General features: G+C 40.9%; 2 long non-coding RNA genes across 2 annotated transcripts; one reads left to right on the top strand and one right to left on the bottom strand.

The window, feature by feature from the left end:
- Positions 1–14,137: 14,137 nt before the first annotated feature.
- Positions 14,138–16,055, bottom strand: LOC130415095 (uncharacterized). The gene is made up of 3 exons (XR_008905890.1): positions 15,524–16,055; positions 14,823–14,901; positions 14,138–14,421 (listed from the first exon to the last, which is right to left on the bottom strand). It is a non-coding gene; the product is annotated as an uncharacterized LOC130415095 (long non-coding RNA).
- A 194-nt stretch (positions 16,056–16,249) lies between these two features.
- On the top strand, positions 16,250–18,105 carry LOC130415391 (uncharacterized). The gene is made up of 2 exons (XR_008905919.1): positions 16,250–16,628; positions 17,693–18,105. It is a non-coding gene; the product is annotated as an uncharacterized LOC130415391 (long non-coding RNA).
- Positions 18,106–18,742: the final 637 nt, after the last annotated feature.

Raw genomic sequence — 18,742 nt, 5'->3', positions numbered from 1 at the left:
TATCCGGCAAGTCTTGTATCTCTACCGAAGATGTCTCTGCCGTCCTTGACACTAGACGGCAACAGGACATTCATGTTCAACCACATGCTTACCTCCTTCCACAGTTAATTTGGATCATTGGTACCATCTGAGTTGTTGAAAGATCCAGTGCTGTCAAGGCAGGAGCTTACGGAGTTAAAACATGCTGATCCCTATCTGAGCAGAGTGCTTTACTTTGTGGACCGCAAAAGCAGGCCTTCTAGAAGAGAGTGGAGCAAGGAATCACCTCTTGTGCTTCGATTTCTGAGACACTGAAACAAGCTATCAGTGAGGATTGGTGTATTATATCGTGTCTCCAAAGATGCGATCACTAAGCATAAGACTTTTCAGCTTGTTGTGCCTGCTGCCCTACGGGATACAGTGCTTAAGGGAGTGCATGATGAAGCAGGCCACCAGGGTCAGCACTGGACGCTCTACCTGACCAGACGTTGGTTTTACTGGCAAGGAATGGAGAAGAATGTAAAAGAGTATGTCCAATGCTGCAGAAGATATGTTGTCAGTAAGTCCCCATTGCCTGAGGCGAGAGCTCCGCTCGAGAGTATAAAAACATCAAGACCTCTTGAGTTGGTTTGCGTGGATTTTTGGTCTGACGAAGACTCATCTAATAAGTCATTGGATGTTTTGGTCGTGACTGACCATTTTACCAAAATGGCACAAGCTTACCTTTGCCCTAACCAATCGGCAAAAGCAGTTGCAAAACAGGTGATTCGTGCTTTACCACCTAAAGCTAAGCATAGATGTACATAAATGTTGAAAACTCTCAATTTTGTTATAATACAACAATTCATGAGACAACCAGTTATCCACTATTCCAGTTAACGTTCGGTAGAACTCCCAGGTTGCCAGTTGATATGATGTTCGACTCTGTGCTACTTGATGACCAAGTAGTCGACTATGACCAGTATGTGCAGTCTTTCAGGGATGATCTTGCACAGGCTATGAAACTTGCTCAGTGTTCCGCTTCGAAACAACAGCAGAAGCAAGCAAACCTCTACTACAGGAAGCTTAAAGGTGCTCCAGTGTCCATTGGAGACAGGGTATTGTTGGCCAATGAGGGTTAGCGAGGCAAGAGGAAATCTGCTGATAGATGGGAGTGGCAACTGTACATTGTTACAGGAATGAACAGTGACGTTTATACTTTCCGAATCAGAAACTCTGTGAAGGGCGTGGAAAAAGCTGTTCATAGAAATCTCATAATGCCAGTGAACTTCCTACCTATCCAGGATGCAGCTTCTGATGTCGCTACTTGTGTGGACTCTGGCGTGAGTGAACTGAGCTCGTCTGTGAGTGGCAATAATGATCTGAGTTTGGCTGTCAATGAACCATGCGAGAGGACTTTGGCCTGGGTGTCGGAACTCCCAGCTTCTGACGGACTCGACCTTTCAGTATCTGATCTGTTAGATGTAGTTGAACAGACAACTTCTTTGATTTCACTACGTCCTGCGATTCTTAATGGCCAGACCTTTCAGTCTAACAGATCTTTGGCATGTGAATCTTGCTTTGATAAGAACGTTGATCAGGTTAAAGCAGATGATTGTTTTGACGCTTCAGTCACTGATCGCTGTAGTGTCTGGATCAAGCCATTCAACCTCTCACTCCCTTTTGTCTAGGTATTAAGATAACATCTTCAAAGACCAAAGGAAACCTAGCTCCATGGGGTCTGGTTTTAGGTTGAACTCTCACAGAGAGTGTTATAACCATTTGGTTCCTCTGTTGGATATTTACGACTCCTTCGCTTCAAAGCATTGTTGATAAGTCTCTGTCTCATCTCTTACTTAAGACATGAGACCAAGCAGAGAAACTTCTCTGACAAATAGGAACTTATGTGATTTAAACTATTCTTCTCTGTAAATGTATCTAAATGTCTAGGTTGTGTGTTGTCGCTCGTGCTATGTATTTGTTAGATATGCAAGTTTTGATTCAGGGTTCATTTGACGTATTCATACGTTCACAGTTCAATGCCTTGCATGTTTCATATGTAACTACACATCTTTGAATTCCCTATATGATGAGCTATGTTATAAAAAACATAGCACACATCATACTATGCCCATAACTAAGTTTAGGTATTAAACGCAAACTGACCAAACTGTCAGAGCTATGCAAATGAGGTGCCATGAGAAACAAAGGATCTTTCTTAGGCCCCCTTTTCACTTTCATGGCATTGGCCCGCAGACCATCTGGGGGCAGGGCAGGTATGCATTTAAAACACCATCACCAAACCATGTTTCAGGGGACTTTTGGAATCACAAAGGAAAAGAAAGAGGACGAGAAGACACTCCAAGGGACTCCCCTCCGGGGAGTCCGTTTAGGCCATGGAACTCTGGACTCCGAACCCAAACTCAGCGTTTCAACAGGACTGCATTCTGAAACCATTCAAGATTTCCATCAACGCGCATAGGCTACAGATATTGGTCCAACAACAATATTGCAAGTATCCGTTTCTAAATATAGATTAGCTGCGTTAAGATCGTGCCTCTTTGTTAAAGATGATTTTAATGGTTTTCAGACATGTTTTACCTGCCTCGCGGCCATGCCCTCTCACTTTCTCTCTCTCTCTCTCTCTCTCTGCACATTCTTGCGCATTTGTGTTTCATGTATTTGTTTGTCTTCATTTTGTTTACCATGTAGAGTAGAGTTTAATAAAGACCCATAAAGGCATTTGTGATGGGTTCTCTTTGTTCACGCTCACAAACTTGGTCACTTAAACTGTGTTTCGATCTATGCTACCTCTGCTCTTAAATTTTGTTTGGTAAAGTCACGTTACTTATGGTCATGAGATAACGTTAGTGTATAAATCATTGATGCATTTGCTGGACGAATACATATAGGATTTGTATCACTATACTGCTAATCAGAATTGTAAAATATGTATGTGTAATGACGATTATTATACATATTTGCCTTTGAGCTAAACTAATTCCTTGACTGAATTTGACGTTTTAACAACTCATTTCATATATGTTTGATCTTGATAGATCTGGTGGAGAATCTTATTTGATGAGTAAACTCATCCGTAATTTAACAAGCAGCTAAAAACGCTACATAAATTGGTGGAGAATGCGGGCACAGTTTTAAACCTTGTTTTGTGAGCAGAACTCAGTGATTATTCATGTGTGTTTTTTTATGTGTGTTTATTGAAACCAGATACTCTGTTAAATTGCACTTTGATATGTATGAATGATGGTGGGGACCCGCCCACCTATCCTTAGCAGACTCTTGAGCTTCTCGCAAAGAAAACCTCAAACTCTGTTAAAGATTAAGTGACAGCATAAAGAAGAAGAAATCTCTTTATAGCGCACTGTATTATTATTTTACCGCCTAAATTGAGCGAAGAAATCCTCTTTTAGAGCGAAGAAGACAGAGCGAGCGATGTTCCTCCCTCATCTTACCAAAGGCCTTATTTTTAATGCATAGCTTTAGGTGTTACTGATGTGAATTCCAGTGCTAATGAACTAAGCTATTGCGCTCCCTGGGGTGAACAATCAGTGTAGCTAGCTGATAATGTTTCTCCCATTCGCTTAACCCAGCGGATTTTATTAGTAAATAACTCCGGGTCAGTTTTACTATTTAAAGGGGGGGTTTAACAAGAATCCCGACCAAGTACACAAATAACTTTCAGGACGGCGAAGAAATCCCATTAGTCAGTTAAAGTGTAGAATTGTGTGTTTTTTGTTTTATGTTACGGTCGACGAAGAATCCCGACCAAGTACACAAATAACTTTCAGGATGGCGAAGAAATCCCGTTAGTCAGTTAAAGTGTAGTATTGTGTGTTTATTGTTTGTGTATGTTGAAAAGCCATGTACCCGTGTTCAGTAAACTGACACGAGCCATTAGACACGCGATTAAATTACACTCGTCGCCATAGAAACTGTGCGTAAACGCAAGTGTAATTCCACACAGAGTTGTGGAACCGGAAGTCCGGCAGAAGACGTTTAACCTTCTACTAACACTAGAGGTCAGTTTGTCTTAAAGTGTCTTAACACTTCTCCCTTTTGTCTGGGCAACGCTAGGTGTGAAGTCTCAGCCAGTCTCTCCTTTTGTTTGATTTTATGATTTCATTATTCTGCTATTTTACGGTTCACTGTATTTGAGAATATTTATTATTTGTTGTTATATACAAACTATAATAATAATTAATATTATTCCACTTTGTTTTGATGATTTGATTTTTCTTTATCTGAATCAGGGTTGCTAACATTCTCTTCCTTGCAGTTAGAATTGTATTTGATAATACTTGAATTTTAATTAAACCAACTTAATTGAATTTAAACTTTGATCAAAACAATCAGATTGCACTCTTTAAGGTGTTTGGGATTAACTCCCAATTGAAGAAGAAACCCTCTTTCTCTATTCTAACCTCTCTTTCTCTTGATTTATGTGGTTTTGTTTTTCTTCTTATCAGAGACTGAACCTGTCTGAACATCAGTAAAATTTTTGGTAATTATGTTGATGAATCGAATAGCCTAAGTCACAGAATGACCTCATAGGTAAAACTCTTCAGCAACGTTTTTCATAATTTTCCTGTGTTCACCCACACAATTATCCGTCCCCGCCTTCACGGCTAGGATAATAAGCGTTTAGTTTGCGTCACTAACTGACCAACTCAGTTAAGCATTCAACACATAGCCCACATATTTAGCTCAGTAGATCTGTACGGACTTGCATCTTGCTGTTTGTGCCTTTCTCTCTCCCCTGTGTCTCAATTTGTCCAGACCATCCAATCCTGTCACCTGCCAGTCCAGCTAGAGACCAGGCAAAGCGCTGCGATGGACTCCTGCCTGGGACCAACATCGGCACACGGCAACTGCGCTGAGAGCAGTTGGTCGGACGACCTAATCCGGCGAATGGACCACGATCTGAACCAGAGCTACAACTAAAGAGAGCCAAGAACTCATCTGAAGTGCACAGCCAGGATCATCGGTGACCACGCCCCCGACCAGATCGTCCTACTAGAGCCAGAAGCACCTGCAGAACCGCCCAGACCAGCTGGACCTGCAAACGACAGAAGATGAAGAGGACCAGGAGCTACAGGAGGAGATGAAAAGCTACAAGAGTCCTTAGCAACACAGACTGAGCAAAGAGAGCTATTGGAGCAGACGCCAGAGAGGAGCTGGTAGGAAAACTCCAAGATGCAGAAGCTCTTTATAATGGCCCCGGCAGACAGCAACCCAATGCCACGGCCAAGGCCTATAAAGGCCCTCTGCAAGCAGTCCATGCTGAAGTCCAAGCCATGACTCAGCAACGGAATCAAAATGAACTGAACTTAGCTTGCAGACTACAGTGTGAACAGACAGGTGAATGCAACAGATTCTCCCCTGTCGTGTCCCCCAGCTAAAAGCCCAAAGCTGCGAAAAGGGGGGTGGGTGAAACCCCACTATTCACACCTTTCTAGCCAGCAAACACAGAGGGGTGGGGCAGGAACAATCCAGAAGAACCTGCAGACACACACACTGCATGGCCCCACAGACCCCAGCAAGCTGGCCAGAAACATGACAGCTGTCACCACTAAATGCTGTCACCATGAACACTGCAGGAGGCCACAACAAATGCCTACCTGCAAAACATTGACTCTCAGTCATTAACACTGCCCATTGTGATCACCAGAGACAGATCACCTGCTTAGGATCACCTCCAGCCAAGAGGACCACAGCATCCTATGCCAGCAGTCAGATACTGTCAAAGCGGATTTCAGCAGCTACAACACATCTGCTACAGCCAGCATGTGAGCCTATGTCAGACGACAGAACGGGCCAAAAGGGAAGAAGACTTCAAAGCAAAACTCTTCTCCCTCAGAAATCCGCATCACACTTTGAGTCACAACCCAAGCGCTACAGCCTTCTTCCGCCACGATCACTTGATATCTGCGGAACTACAGAGAACATAGCGCCGCCTCCATAAAGACTGTGTAAATCCTGCCTATCTCTGCACATCACAAAGAACTGACTATGGAGAGTCCACCACAGTAGCAGATCTTCAGCAGAGACTCAGCAGATGTTACAGCCTGCCGGGAACAGCCAAGCACCAGACAGGATGCCCTGAGACAACACAGTGTCACCACTTTCTTCGAACTCGAAAGACGGCGCCCTGTGGAAACCCAGCTGGCAACCTAGGAGCCACTGACCCGTTCCGGCCCAACAGTCATCGAGGAATTCATCTCAACACCATGGATGACACCTCCCCAGAGAGCAAAAGAACAGTGCAACTACTTCTGAGACAGCAGAGATCCTGGGGACATCAAAGGAGCTGATTCCACAAGAAACCTCAACAGGAGGATTTAAAGTCCAAATCAGACTCTTTTTGACCACAAGTGGCATGTGAAACAAACAACCCTTTTGAATGCCCTCCGTCTGAGAAAAATGTCCAGATCTCTGTAACCTGCTGGTCGACCACAGAGACAGTCATCCTATTACAAGATGAACATGGCACCCTACAGGAACCATGGGCAGATATCTCAGACATCAGCTTTACACTGTTCACACTCTCTCTCCAACAACACCAGTTTCAGACATTTCCTCTTCTGTCAAGTGCGCGCAGTTTCCATTGGACTTATGCCTGTCAACCACAGCAACGGCCCAAGACACCTGTGCCTTGAACTTGAAAGGGAATAACCAATGCTGAACCTGCTACTTCCTGGTTCTCGCTAATCTCACAGCCCCATGGGGGGCCCTCTCAAGTGCGAGAACATTCTACGATCTACTAGAACAGCCCAGAGTTTTGCACTCTGGTGAATAAATTAGACTGTTGTACCTGCATTCACCAAAAGGGGTCACTGTTCAGCTCAACACACAGTGTGACCAAGCCTTCAAACACACATATTCAAGGGAATACGTGGAGCATGGCCCACTCTGGAAGCCACACCCCCTTTTTACTGAATAAGTCAGCTTTTTGCAGCATGCATACTGTACAAGTGAGTACAGTTACCAAAGATTTTGAACAATGTCTTTATGAAGAGCATGACAGCGGATTACCAGTCCAAGGAGATGGACCACGCCCTGCACCTGCCATCAACGGCCAGTGCTACAGCTGCTCGTCACAAAGACAATGATGCAGAACCAATGTCAACTATGTGGCCCCACTCACAGAACCACATGACATTACATCCCAAGCTAGCTGCATCCTGGGCTACACAGGACACCACCTACAAGGTTCGTGAAATGTTAAAAGAACTGCCCACTCATGTAAACGAGCGCTCAAGACGGTGCCATGTACACACCAAATGGCACCTGCGCTTCACCACATGCCTGATTTACCCTTGCTGAATTTAGTTCCATCTGAAAGCTGGACTTGCCAAACACTGCCTTAACACTGGTCTAAACTGACAGCGTGACCAGAACGAAAGGAGGGTAACCAAGCACCAGCAGAACATGGCTCTTACCACAGCCTGAGTTCAGACGGCACCACCACAACATCGCCAGGGCCAGCAATGAGACCCCAACCTTGTCCTACACTGCTCACCAGTACTTCAATGAGTACCCCGGAGTGTGACACCAGCCTTTGCCCAGCAATCACTGCAGAACATGTGAAGGCCAGAGAGCATGCTGCACCCGGCAAGATTCACAACAGGAAAGTGAAGTGAGTAACAAGATTTGGTATCATAACTTTGCCCAGCTACTTGAGACGGTTGGGGATATGTAGACAACACCCCTTCCCATGACACAGGACTACAGGCATTTGCGTGGAAGCCAACATTCCATCCCACCTGCTGCTTCATCCATGACTGCTGCGGTGCATCTCTGTGGAGACAGGACACACCCTAACCAACCTGTTGCCAGAACCAGCAAACAGGTGCAGGGGTGCTCTCCCTTGATGTCTAAGCAGGATCGAAAAGATGAAAGGTACCCAATTTAAGCCAATGCCTGACCACTCGGGAGCATTCTCTGCCTGTATGTCGAGATCCTGTGGACCAATAGGAACCTCCAGTGATCCCACCATCATGATCCAACTATCCATCGTCAGCTGAAGTTTACATTCGCACTTCCTCTTCCGAAAGGGGGGATATGTAGTGTCTGGATCAAGCCATTCAACCTCTCACTCCCTTTTGTCTAGGTATTAAGATAACATCTTCAAAGACCAAAGGAAACCTAGCTCCATGGGGTCTGGTTTTAGGTTGAACTCTCACAGAGAGTGTTATAACCATTTGGTTCCTCTGTTGGATATTTACGACTCCTTCGCTTCAAAGCATTGTTGATAAGTCTCTGTCTCATCTCTTACTTAAGACATGAGACCAAGCAGAGAAACTTCTCTGACAAATAGGAACTTATTTGATTTAAACTATTCTTCTCTGTAAATGTATCTAAATGTCTAGGTTGTGTGTTGTCGCTCGTGCTATGTATTTGTTAGATATGCAAGTTTTGATTCAGGGTTCATTTGACGTATTCATACGTTCACAGTTCAATGCCTTGCATGTTTCATATGTAACTACACATCTTTGAATTCCCTATATGATGAGCTATGTTATAAAAAACATAGCACACATCATACTATGCCCATAACTAAGTTTAGGTATTAAACGCAAACTGACCAAACTGTCAGAGCTATGCAAATGAGGTGCCATGAGAAACAAAGGATCTTTCTTAGGCCCCCTTTTCACTTTCATGGCATTGGCCCGCAGACCATCTGGGGGCAGGGCAGGTATGCATTTAAAACACCATCACCGAACCATGTTTCAGGGGACTTTTGGAATCACAAAGGAAAAGAAAGAGGACGAGAAGACACTCCAAGGGACTCCCCTCTGGGGAGTCCGTTTAGGCCATGGAACTCTGGACTCCGAACCCAAACTCAGCGTTTCAACAGGACTGCATTCTGAAACCATTCAAGATTTCCATCAACGCGCATAGGCTACAGATATTGGTCCAACAACAATATTGCAAGTATCCGTTTCTAAATATAGATTAGCTGCGTTAAGATCGTGCCTCTTTGTTAAAGATGATTTTAATGGTTTTCAGACATGTTTTACCTGCCTCGCGGCCATGCCCTCTCACTTTCTCTCTCTCTCTCTCTCTCTGCGCATCCTAGCGCATTTGTGTTTCATGTATTTGTTTGTCTTCATTTTGTTTACCATGTAGAGTAGAGTTTAATAAAGACCCATAAAGGCATTTGTGATGGGTTCTCTTTGTTCACGCTCACAAACTTGGTCACTTAAACTGTGTTTCGATCTATGCTACCTCTGCTCTTAAATTTTGTTTGGTAAAGTCACGTTACTTATGGTCATGAGATAACGTTAGTGTATAAATCATTGATGCATTTGCTGGACGAATACATATAGGATTTGTATCACTATACTGCTAATCAGAATTGTAAAATATGTATGTGTAATGACGATTATTATACATATTTGCCTTTGAGCTAAACTAATTCCTTGACTGAATTTGACGTTTTAACAACTCATTTCATATATGTTTGATCTTGATAGATCTGGTGGAGAATCTTATTTGATGAGTAAACTCATCCGTAATTTAACAAGCAGCTAAAAACGCTACATTGCTTAACACAACTTTCCACTCGGAATGAATCTTTAACTGTCAAAACCAGATGTGGGCAGGTGATTAAACCAGTTTTGCTCAACAAAATGCAATGTTATGTCTTCCTCAGCATTGTGCATTGCTGCCGCGCACTGCTTCGTTTGCTGCATAAGTCCTCCCTTTGCCAGTTTGTGTTATCCAGGTACATTATTGTAATGGGGTTCTTATCACGGAAGGAAGGAGACAGGGTCTGCGTGGCTGGTAAGTAGCTTTTTTTGCTCACAAAACAAAACATAAATTAAATGTATATAATATTTAATTGTGTCCTCTCAGCACATTCGTAATCATTGGGTTTCGGTTTCTCAATCGCCTCCTTCTACGCAGCCAAACTCTCTCTGTTGACTCTCCCCTCGTGCTGGCTTTCATCCACTTCTCGCCAATCACTGTAGGGCGGGGCCCCATCCGGCCTGCAGCTTCCCCCCCTCCTCCTGGAGAGAAAGTTGGCTACTACCATCTGGGTCCCCGGTCTGTGGACCACCTGGAACTTAAAGGGTTGTAAAGCCAGATTCCAACGGGTGATCCACGCGTTGGTATCCTTCATGTGGTGGAGCCATGGAGGGGCGCGTGTACCGAACAGAGGGTGAACTCCAGCCCCACTAGGTAATAGCGAAGGGTGACCATTGGACGGGATCTTGTGCCCACGTTTAGTGAGGTCTGTCAGGGGGCTGCTGAGGGTTGAATAGTCCGGCACAAAACTTCTGTAATAACCTGCCAACCCCAGGAATTGCCTCACCTCCTTTTTGGTCTTGGGTCTCGGGGAGGTTGCAATTGATGCTGTCTTGTCAATTTGGGGACGCACCTACCCGTGACCCAAGTGGAATACCTAACCTCCACTCGCCCATTTTTACTTTTCTTCGGGTTAGCCGTGAGTCCCGCTCCTCTCAGCGATCCCATGACCGAATTAAGGTGCTGCATATGCCGCTGCCAATAATTACTATAAATGACAATGCCATGCAAGCAAGTAGCGGCATATGCCGCATGTGGACGTAGGATACAGTCCATGAGACGCTGAAAGGTCGCTGTGGCTCTGAATAAGCCGAACGGAAGTGTGACAAATTGGTGTAATCCAAACGGCGTAGTGAAAGCAGTTTTTTTTCTTTGGATAAAGGAGATAAGGGGATCTGCTAGTATCCTTTTGTCAAATCCAACGTCGAAAAAAACGAGCCGCACCTAGCCGATATAGCAGCTTGTCAATCTGTGGCATTGACCTGTGGCAGTGGACCCACTGGGGACACCCTCCGGGCAGCCTCCCCACAAACTGCTCCAGCACCACCTTTTCCACCGTAGTGTCGACGTCGCTGTCGTCGTCCAGTAGCCATTTGCGGCAGGCATCCCGCAGCTGTCGGGCAAACACGAAGGGGTGCCCATCGTCCCCAAGCTCCAGCGACCGGAAACGCAGTCGCTGCTGCTCCGGGGTTCGTCCGACCGTTGGACCCGTACGCAGCCAAACTCTCTCTGTCGACTCTCCCCTCATGCTGGTTTTATCCTCTTCTCGCCAATCACTGTAAATACAGACAGGTGTTAACAATCGGTGTTTGACCTTCTTATTTCCGCCGATTTCCTGTCTCTCTCTCTCACGACTCCCCTAGACCACGCCCCCCTTGCCACAATTATTTATTGTATTGAGTTTCTTCAAAATGTGTTTTAGGGAAAATATAAACCCCATTCTGTATGCGATCTCGCAGCGCGTTGTGCATTGCTGCCACGCACTGCTTTGTTTGCTGCACACGTTCTCCATTCGCCTGTTTGTGTTATCCACAAGGACGTGATGGCAAGAATTTTCGAGTTTTGAGAGTCAGTTTATTACACAACACAACGCAGAAAAGACGCGCTACATGAACACTGGCGAGATGCAAATTTGAACTGATCAGCCCATCATTTATTTTTATATCAATTCTACACAAAAATGATTGATGAACAATTCAAATTGTGTTCATTTAAATGGATCTTCACAAATGAGTTTCAAACAAAACAGGCTGACACATCAGCCGTTACGGAGTATAATAATCTTCTTTCAGTCATGAACTCCGGTGACAAACAACATTTGTTTTTAAGTCTCGCTCTCTGCTTTCATTAACATGTTCCAGATACACTAAAAACGAAGGATTGTTGAGTGAAATATGGAAAAAAACAAAATGAATATTCAGTGTTATTGTTCCCTCATCGTGTGTTAAAACAGTCCAGTCATTTATAACCCACTGGAGGTTTGTGTGTGTGTATTATGAACTCCTAGTATTAGTGAAACACAAAATATGATACGAATGATTATCAGGAGGAGAAAACTGCTGTGAGTTCAGAAGAAATGTATTGAAGAAATAAAACATTATGTCAGTCTTTCATTGCCTTTTGTTCATGATTGAAATAAATCATCCGGCAGAAAAATGAATCAACACAAAAGTTGTTTATCTGCTGGTTGCCTGTTAGAGATTTCCTTGTGCAATCCATGAATTGTACCATCTTCATGACACCAGATTTGATTTGTAAATGATTGTTTTAGATGTTAAATACATTGAGTGATGTCATGATGAGGGCAGAGAGAGACAGACAAATGTACAGAGGGATGTTCTGATGTATTGCTAGAAGACAACAGAAGAGAGGAGAACTTCAAATCTTCATCTGTAACCCCAGAGGTAAGTTCTGCACATAACCCATAAGAACTCCATTCTCTTCTATCCTCTATTCTCATATTACTTTTCTTCAGAGTGAGATGGAAAAACTTAGTCATCTGATTTTACTTTCTGGTGAGTACATCGCGCATCATCTGATAGAACACACAAACATCTCAACATTAACTTTTGATGAATACTTTTAAAGATTTGAACGAAGAATGACCGACAGCATGTATAAAGGCGGGTGTAGACACACCTCTACCCCCGTTTTTCGCTTTCGCCAGCGCTCGGCCCGACTAATGTCCATCCTGTGCACCCTACAGCTGATTGGCTAGAAGGTTGTTTTGGTACTGAGCCCGACTTTGTCTAAACAAGTGTAATTCGGAAATCGGACACCCCCCCTTTAAGAAATAAAGAAATAGTAAACTTAATTTAACAGATTTTCAGATAAAAGTATAAAATTCTTGTTTTTGTTCATCAGGTCTTGTTTCTGTTCCAGGTAGTTTAGCAGGTGATCAATTCTTTTGATTCTTCACATAGAAATGTAGAATGATGTAAATTATTGTTTTTATTGTTCATTCATTGTTGTAAGTTTGTGGATAGATGACAGTTTAACTCTGATGAGTTGTGAATGTGTCTCTAATTGTTCATTCTGGTAGGTTTGTGTTTTTAATCATCACTCATCTAGATGCTCAGTCTGTCAAGAGCTTCCACTGGAAAATCAACAGATTCAGATTTTTGCGGATACATTATTATTATTTAATCCACTTTACAATTTAGATTTTTTTTGGAAAAGTAGATTTTTTGGGGGCAGTCGTGGCCTAATGGGGGCAGTCGTGGCCTAATGGTTAGAGGGTTGGACTCGTGACCAGAAGGTTGCCGGTTCGATCCTCAGGTCAGGCGGGTAACGATTGAGGTGTCCTTGAGCAAGGCACCTAACCCCTACTTGCTCCCCGGGCGCTGCAGCGATAGCTGTCCACTGCTCTGGGTGTATGTGTGTTCACCACTTCCCACATAGCAGACAGACTCGGCCCGAATGTGGCCTCAGAATGGCACTGCTGGCGCACTGCTGGCACTGGCATGCAACAAGTCAGCCGAGTGTGGGCCATGTGCGGCAGTGATGGTACTGGATCCATGACGGCAAACAATAATTGGGCCGATTGTGGATGGAGGTGTTGGACCAATTGTTGATATTAGGTCTGTGGCCCAGATCAGTCTAGCGATTGTAGGCCACATTTAACATTGTGTAATTCACAATTATTGCACGGTTACATTTAAACATGTTTTACCTTGTACATTTTGGCAACAGGTTACAGGCAGATTTGGTTAACTCCGCTCAGCCTGTTCTACTAAAATGTTGAAATATCAAGTAAAGCAGCACTCTGTCTATTAAAAGTACTTCAGGCTGATTCTTTTTTAAAGTAACCTGGCCTTAAAAAACACTTGCACATATTTTTGTCTATTTAATGCTTTGTCATACAACTAATTATTTTCGTAGGTTACATAGATTGTGGTTTTAATAGAAAAGGCTATTGGTTCATGATGGTATTTTAATGGAAACCTTAAGAATTTTTTTAGGTTCTATTGTTTTTCAGCAGGGAACAAGCTTGCAGTATAGCAGTGTGCTGAGCTATATTTAAGGTATCAGTTACAGAATAGGTTAATAAGGTATCAGTGAAGTGAAATATCATAATCAAAATAATTTCAAAATGAGTTAACGATTTAAATAAAGAGAAAAGTTTTTATTATGTTTTCACATTTTATTGTACTTTTTAGTTTTATGGCCTAAATCAAAATAAACCAAACCTTGAAAATAAATCTAATTTTGGAGCAAATATATAAATAGCAAATATATAAGTATATTTGTGAAATACACATAACAATGAATAATACGGCCACAAAAATATGTTTAATAGCAAAAAAATTTTTTACTTTGTAAAACAAACATTGAGCCAGTAAAAAAATATGCTAACACAATGTAAACACAAACTGCAAGACTTTGAAAAGGTAAAAGTGATGTTGTGAAAGACAAATAGAAAACAGCAGCTCATGACAAAACATTCAATTTATTGATAGACATGTGTGACTTTAAATTCAAACTCCACAAACTGTCACAGGTTCTCGGTTTAGCTTAATGAAATGGTAGTAGTCAGTCTTTCAGGGAACATCAAAGAAGTCAGTGTAATGAACTGTAGGCCAACATCTGAGCTCTTGATATCTTCAGCTGGGTCTCACAGAAAAAAAAGACCTGCAAGAAAAATCAAACAATTCATACCCATTACAAATCCATTCACTCACAAACTCATGTGGCAATAATATTCAATTTATTGTACAACAACACAACAATTCTCTTTGTAAAATATTCCACCTGAATAAAATATCCAATCAGTGTGTATGGAACAAAACTGAACAACTAGTTGTTGATGACATCACGGTACACACATTGGGACATCTGTTAACATAAGCTTCTAATAATTTGAATTCCAATAGTTCCTGTAGTCACATATTGTTTTTCAGCAGCCATGTTAACAGATTAGAACATTTATACACAGCACATGTGCTAAAAAAACTTTTGAAACACACAACCGTGTCAGAGGGTTGTTGGCCAAACAACATTAGCATTTGAAGGATTTGTAATATCTTCCTCACCTACAGTGGTACAGGACAAGCACGGCATGCAAAGCAAGTGCACCAGAACACTCTGATAAAGGGGATGTTCAGACACAACCTGAATCAAATTAAAGATTAGATAAGAACAATAATGTTTTTTACATTCAATCACAGTCAGAAATTATAAGAATTCAACAACACTCAAAAGACATATGTTAAGCACAACAGTGACTGCCTCCGTTTATAGCAGTCTGTACATTTAATTACAGTGAATATAAAGTTCAACTCATGAACGCTTAAATAACTTTCAGATCTAGATATAACATACTGTTTACATCATTTGTCTCTGTTCTAATTATTTTTTGTTCTTATTTCATTACTTACTTTTTGCTGCTTTTTAACAAATAAACGTTTTATTTACATATATGAGCTCATGTGTTGTTGTAAGTTTTAGTAAGATTTAGTAATTGTTTGCTATTTGCTGTAATAAACCATCGCATCTACCTCGAGCATTGAAATAGCCAAACGCCTATCTTAAATTATGCTTTACACTTTATCGATGCTGCATGTGGCCTTTCAACATTTTCCACATCAGACAGACCGTGTGCTATCACGACAATAAATTACAAGATTATAATGCAAGAACGTTTCAAAACCCAGAACAGTATAAGAACAACAAGTTGGTTCTTATTTTATATTTTAGTATAAGGAACTGTGTAAACTCAAAAAACATTGCTTACCTCAGACGAATCGGTGGCAGTTGGCAATTAAATCAAATGTGCAGTCTATGCGCGTGCGCAGAACTCCGACTCCTCCCACCAAGTTTTCAACCAGTTTGCATCTGGATCAGTTCATCCATTGGCTGGTTAATTGTTTTGGCGCGATTTACATGATCACGACAGCTTCTCGCGTCATCTGATTGGTTGATTTGAGTCAGGTTCACGGGATACTTTGGATTCGAAAACTATATTCCCGCCCAGGATTCTTCTCGTCTCTTCTTCAACGGCTGTTTTTAGGTAAGTGTGGTCGGTGCTGTTGTTGTTAATTGGAACAATTTTCTTAAACGAGTAATTTTATCTGAATCCTCCATGTATTTTCAGAGCCAGAGTGTGTTATTTAGTGGGGTTTGAAGCAAAATTATTTGAGTAACGTAGGTTGACTGAGGATTTCTTAGAGGGTTTTGCATCTGATATTTTAATATGCAACAGGATCAATGTTTTTCTATTATTTATGCTTACAAATATTAAGATAATCAGCCTGCATAGGGGCATTTGGAACAACTAAATGTATTGATTTAAAACGTTTAACCTTTGTTTTACTATATAGTTTAATAATGAATTACTTGTTTGTCAGGATTTATACAATATAATCATGATAAATATTCATTTAAAAATGTGTTCACGTGAAATTACACATACACTAATTTCAAAATGTATCTGATTATAAATATATAAATCTCTTAATTTGTAACTGCTCAAGTGTCTGCATGTTATATAAAAGTGAATGGCACTCATTAATGTCCTTTATTGTTTTAGACACCACTAATTTGGGATCCTTAAACACATTATCTTCTGGAATGGCTAAACTGTTAATGAAAATCTACTTCTGAGATAATATGAGCTTTAAAATTTGTTTCCATCTTTATGATATACATCTTTGACATGGGATTATTCACTTAATATTTGACCTTACTTTTTAATTAATTTGGCAGAAGTCCTCCAATCCACCATCAGCGAGACCGAACTCCTCCAGTCCAGCTACAGATAAGCCCCACAGCTGCTGACCCATTTCAGAGAAGGAATGACCCAAAACGACCACTAAATCCTCAACTTTTTCTTGACACTTGTAAGTGTATATTTATATCTCTAAAAAAAATCTTTAGTAAATATGAGATTGTGTGCTTGGTTTTATATGGATTTTAATAAGTTTTCAATAAAAAACTTATTTGCAGCTCTTCTGCTTAATATCATCAATAATCAAGAGCACTGTGCTCTGTACTAATTGTGTATAAATTGCATTAATCCTTTTAAATTGTTTTTCTAAAACATGTGACCCTGCCTTTGAAATCCCAGCTGAAGTTGTTTTGGACCTAAAATCATAACATAATGTACATAACATTATGTGAAAATATAATGTTGATACATTAAATATTGACTGACTAAGGCCATGTCAAAGATCTAAATCATATTGAAATGAATGACTGAAATCACACTTTGATACTCATTCTCTCAGAATTAGATTTCACAGACAGGGTCACAAATTGTAATGGACATTTAAAATGAAAGTTCTGTCTGATTTACTCACCCTCTAGTTGTTTCAAACATGTAAAAATGTCTTTATTCGGTTGAACACAAAGAGAGATATTTTGGAATAATGTTAACAACTAACAGTTCTGAAGCACCGTAGTAGGAAAAACATTTCATTTTTTGGTTCTGTTGAACACAAAAGAAGATATTTTGAGTAATGTAGGAAAACAAACAGTTCTGGGGAACTTTTGATTACATTTTACATTTTTCCTACTATGTCAGTCAATGGTGCTTCAGAACAGCTGGTTGCTAACATTATTCCAAAATATCTCTCTTTCTGTTCAACAGAACAAAGAAATGTATACATGCTTGGAACAACTACAGGCGGATTAATCCCTCTAATTATTTCTTAAGATTAAATAATGCTGTTTATAGGTTATGTTCATTTTAATTTTTATCTAAAAAAGTACATTAGGGATTGTTTAAAGTATTTAAATAATATGAATAAAAAATAGTTACACCTTTTATTGCATTTACTTAATGTGCATTATCCGTTATTTTATTTACACCATAGTTTCCACACTTAAACATTTTTTAAACGATGAACTTAATTTTTTTTTAAAATTACCAAAACTATATTTAATAATTATGTATGTCTTTCAGCTGCGGTGAGAAAAATTCCCTAACAAAAAAAACGGTCATATCCAGAGATGGCTTCAGCTTGCTCCGGATTGGGATGGAGGAAGAAGAGAACGGCTGAAGAGAAAGGAGATGATAAATAGCTGTGCCTCTCATTTAGAGCCATAATAGCTTATGCGTGCGAACACATACGAAATACATTCATTTCCTTTTCATGTGCACACACGCAGTTATGTGTTATGTTGTTTATAAAGTTTAATTTTGTCTTTCTTTGGTTTATAACGTTTTCATTTAGTCCGTATTCGGTTTCATTTTTTCAAGTGTTAAGGTACTGTTCATTTAAAGTCTAAAGGTTTCCGTTTTACATAAAAATATGTTCAACACAATGTGTTCACTTTATTTTTATTTGTAAATAAAAAATGTTTATTGAAAAACAATTCAGGTATTGGAAGTTATTTTTTCACATGATTTTGGCAATCATAGGCTGTACTATGGCTAAATTTGGGAGTCTCTTTTTAAAAGCCGGCATTGATCTGGTTTACTTCTGGCTACGATACGGCACCCAGTATTAAACCTACTCTGGGCCAGTTCAGGGCCAGTTATGGCTTATTAATTGGCGGAGGCTCGGACCAGTTGCGGCCCATATCTGGTCATGGTCTGTAATTTGGATCTGGGCCACCCTAGGGCCGTCATTCAATGTTGTATGTGGGCCGAGGGAAAAGTATTGGTGTGGGCCGGAGCTGGGCCAACACAAAATTGTTATGTGGGTTGCTGTGCGTGTGTTCACTACTCTCTGGATGGGTTAAAAGCAGAGGTATATCTCGGATATGGGTCACCATAACACCATGACAAATTAGTCACTTTCAAATGAAGTTCTGATATAAGTCATAAATAAAAATAAATATTTGTGTTGCAAAACTTTCAAGTGAAACATTCTTATTATCAAATAGTTGACATTATAATCATTTATTCAGAGAGATATTTTATTGTGAAGTGAGAAGTTTTTCAGCTGTGAGTCTGTGGTTTATGTGTGTTGAGTCAATTAGAAATGAATCAAACTGATAGAACACATAT

Source organism: Triplophysa dalaica, chromosome 1 (assembly GCF_015846415.1).
Source record: "Triplophysa dalaica isolate WHDGS20190420 chromosome 1, ASM1584641v1, whole genome shotgun sequence".
Lineage (NCBI taxonomy): Eukaryota > Metazoa > Chordata > Actinopteri > Cypriniformes > Nemacheilidae > Triplophysa > Triplophysa dalaica.
Note: the sequence above shows the minus strand (reverse complement) of the source record. Positions and strands in the feature narration are given on the sequence as shown.